The sequence below is a fragment of the Nycticebus coucang genome, chromosome 14 (assembly GCF_027406575.1).
Source record: "Nycticebus coucang isolate mNycCou1 chromosome 14, mNycCou1.pri, whole genome shotgun sequence".
Classification (NCBI taxonomy): Eukaryota; Metazoa; Chordata; class Mammalia; order Primates; family Lorisidae; genus Nycticebus; species Nycticebus coucang.
In genome coordinates this window covers 57,988,371-57,992,215 of record NC_069793.1, presented here as the reverse complement: position 1 = coordinate 57,992,215, position 3,845 = coordinate 57,988,371, and the positions used below count along the sequence as shown (strand labels likewise).

Sequence of the window (3,845 nt, the reverse complement as noted above, 5' to 3'; positions counted from 1 at the left end):
CAGTCGTTTATAGTCATTGTGTTCATCATTTCAGCCTGAATAATAGTCTGCCCCTTTAGCCATTTTCATGTCTGCACAAGACCTTTCTACAGGCCTTTCAAAGCTATTTCCTCCAGAAAACCAACCTAAGGGTGGGACTCCACCTCTAGCTTCATCTTGCCTTGCTGTCCTCTGCTGCTGCTTCTTGCTTTAAATACAATAAAAGTGACACTAAGCAAATAAGCTCAGTAGGTTATATTTGTCTATAGACCCTCAGCATAAAAGATTGCAGGGAATGCTGCCTGTGTTGGGTTTACTATGTACAATCCCCAGCACAATGAAGCCCTTGGTAAATATCGTGGAATCTGGATAGAAGCCAGACATCAGGCACGCAACTCTCCACCACAGCAGGCGTGCTGTGTGGCACAGAGGGCAGCGTGCCTCTTAAGAGGGGCTTCACAGTATTTCCCATGTGTTTGTCCAATTCAGCTAAGTTCGGGTTACAAGTGTAGGCTGTTGTGCCAGTCTGTGTCATGTGCCCAGGCCTCTGTCTTTCCAGGTTGGTCATGTGAGAGGGTTTGCTTTGTGTGCTTGCAGCTGTTTTCCCATCTTTGCCAAGCTCAGGATGGGACCATAGGCAGAAGACATAGATTTTTTTTTTTTCCCCATAGTATTTGAGATCTCTGGCAGAATGGATGTACCCAGCCTATAGATACAGCATAATTACCCACAGTACTAACAGAACAGTATAGAGAGCCCAAATCCTTTGTGGAATGAGGCATGAATAAATAAACATAGTGATATTACCCAGTCCCATTACCAGTGGTTCTGGGGACATAACCAGCACCTTGACCCCCAGGTAGACAACATCACCTATATCACAGATGTGTGGCCTGCCTCACTGAGGAGGGTGGAGTGGAATTATCAATAGGCGTCAGTACTGTTCACATAGCACCTTTGGAAGCAGAGAGGTTGCTCATAATGTACCATTAGGCTTCCATCTGGGATATGTTTTGATTTGACAGTTCTTCAGGGCTTATCTGCCCCTAACAACTCATGCTTGTCCCATAAATCCCTGCAGCTAGAAACATTCTTTTAGGTTAAGACATTTCCCTGCCGCAGAGCCTGTGGCTCAGTCGGTAAGGCGCCGGCCCCATATACCGAGGGTGGCAGGTTCAAACCTGGCCCTGGCTGAACTGGAAGCAAAAAATAGCTGGGCGTTGTGGTGGGCGCCTGTAGTCCCAGCTACTTGGTAGGCTGAGGCAAGAGAATTGCTTAAGCCCAGGAGTTGGAGGTTGCTGTGAGCTGTGTGATGCCATAGCACTCTACCGAGGGCCATAAAGTGAGACTCTGACTCTACAAAAAAAAAAAAAAAAGACATTTCCCTGCAGCTAGAATCACTCTTTTAGGTTAAGACATTAACAGATGCTTCTTTGCTTCCTGGGAGCCAGGGCAAAGCAGTATGCAGGACTGGGAACACCTTCTAGAGCTTCTTTCAGATCAAACTACTCTTTTTGGATTTACATAGTTAAGTGATGAGGACTGACATCTCCACGACCTACACCAGTGGTTCCTAAATTGTCTGCACATAAGAATCACCTGGGAAGTTTTTGGAGTTCTAATACTCAGGCCATAAAAAGTCCTCAAACTTTTTAAACAGGGGGCCAGATCACCGTCCCTCAGACCATTGGAGGGCCAGACTACAGTTTAAAAAAAAAAACTATGAAGAAATTCCTATGCACACTGCACATATCTTATTTTAAAGTAAAAAAACAAAACGGGAACAAATATAATCACACTGCCTCACGTGGCCTGCAGGCCATAGTTTGAGGACCCCTGCAAATTTCAATCATAAACTCTGGGGGTGGGACCCAGAATTCAGTATTTGTAATATGCTTCCCCCAACATGGTCACAAAGTGAACATATGCTTGAGAGCCAGTGGCTTGTAACATTTTAAAAAGTAACTGTATAGTGATAAGAACAGGCTGGCATTTTCTGGGGGCTGGAGTAAAGGCAGTTTGAGTCCACTGGGGCAATAAAATGTGAGATTTGGAAACACCCATGAACTCATGTGAACTGTGGCAGCCTCAGTCCACAAAAGCCTCTCTGCTGCTATTTTAAGGAAGTGAAAGAGAACTGAAGAGCGTCCTCTTGTAACACAACTCTTGTGGGCCCCAGCCTTCCTCTGCTGCTGGCCAGGTTCCTGCAGTGACCACAAGTCTCATATTTGTCAGGGTGGCTTAAGTTCTGTTCACATGTAAAAAGTCTTCCGAGCCCACCGGTAATTTCAGACCACTGGGATAAATTTGGTTGAAAAAAGATGCTTCCTGTGGAGTTTGTCAACTCTCCAGTATATAGAGAACTGGAGGACAGGCATGTGGCAACTCCTGCCAGAGCTGGGGACTGTGCCAGAATCCCCGGTGTCGCTGCTATCTGAGGCCCACGGGCATTTTAATGAACTGAGCAGCCAGCCCTTGGAGGCCCAGGCAGGGCCACAACCTAGCAGTACAACTAAAAGGGATTCAGGCCACACACAAGGGGGAGGTGTTGGACTAGGTTTCCAGGGCTTAGTTCTCCTCAATTTGAGAATCCATAATTGTGGTAAGACATCATCAAAGTTTTTCTTGGATCTAAGGTACTGGACCTTGGTGCTGAGCACAGGTTGGTGCTTCTTTTTCTCAGCGGTTCACGACAGGGCACCAAAACTTTTATTTGGCGCCAACCACTAGGGGGACCTCCACCCCAGGTCTCAGAGTTCGAAAGCCGCGGGACCCAGGGTGCCTCCGGGCGTTCCCCACTGTGGGCTGAGGGGAGCGGCTCAGATTAGGAATGAGACTGTCCTCAAACCAAACTCAATTCCAATGAGGTCGCACGTGGGCCGCGGAAGTCTGGACGCTCCGAAGGGTTTGCCTCTAATACGGGTTTCCTATGCTTCTTTCCCAATTCTTGCCTCTAATACGGGTTTCCTATGCTGCTTTCCCACTTCGCAATTCTCGACACAAGTTTCCTTCTTCCTCGCTTTCAGTCCCAGAGGCCCGGGAACAGTGCGGAAAGGCTGGAGAAGCTCCAGGGTCTGGGAGCAAGAGAGATGGGTGGCACCAGAGGCCTCCCGGTTGCCGGAAGGGTGCCGGAGGCCGATGGGATGAAACGAAGGGGCGGGGCTCTGTGGAGGGCGGGGTCTGTTTAGGGAGGCGGGGCTTGGGCCGGGACTAGCAGCGCAGCCGGTGGGCGGGGAAATGGCAGGTTTGGAGGGAGGGAGGGTTGACCAGGCAGGTCCCTGAGGAACAGGAACCGTGGAGGACAGGTTCCAGCCCGCTGAGTTGAAGCCTGAGAAAAAGGGGCGGTTCCTGGGGAAGGTCCCGGGGGTTAGAGAGTGAGCGCTCTAGGACCAGGTTCTTGCAGTTCCCCGCCCCCGTCACGTGGGCGCCGGACCGGGCCGCTGCTGGTCGGTCGGGCAGTTAGTTGATCGGTGGTCTGGTGGCCTGCAGCTTGTTTCTCGGCCCTCATGTTCAAAAGTGGGAGAGACACGAGAGCAGCCCGCACACCTGTGGGGCTCGGAGAAGAGCTGCCATTCCGCACTCAGGTCAGTGGGCTACCCCCACGCCGCGCCGTCTGGACTGGGGTTCCGACAGAGGCTGTGCCCGATCCAAGAACCAAACAGCCGTGGGGGGCAGTGCCTCTTTGGGTCCCAGAGCGCATTCAGGCGCGAGGACGGGGACCCTTCTCCTTTTTTCCGGCGAGAAGACTGGAAGGACGATAAAACTGTGGATTTGCTTCAAGCCTCCACCCAACCCTGCCCGGGGTCCGCCGGCAGTTCTGCAGGTGCCGGGGTGATCCCGGAGATTCGCAGGGGTTGCGGGGGGGG

General features: G+C 51.1%; 1 protein-coding gene across 16 annotated transcripts in view; it reads left to right on the top strand.

The window, feature by feature from the left end:
* Positions 1-3,292: 3,292 nt before the first annotated feature.
* Positions 3,293-3,845, top strand: part of PPFIBP2 (PPFIA binding protein 2) — a 156,256-nt gene continuing 155,703 nt past the window's right edge. For 6 of the 16 annotated variants that reach the window (XR_008374180.1, XR_008374182.1, XR_008374181.1 and 3 more), the window contains exon 1: positions 3,302-3,563. The gene's annotated coding sequence lies outside the window, so the exon portion shown is untranslated. Of the gene's footprint in view, positions 3,564-3,845 lie in introns of all 16 variants that reach the window. The other 10 variants (XR_008374183.1, XM_053561074.1, XM_053561072.1 and 7 more) reach the window with 7 other exon arrangements.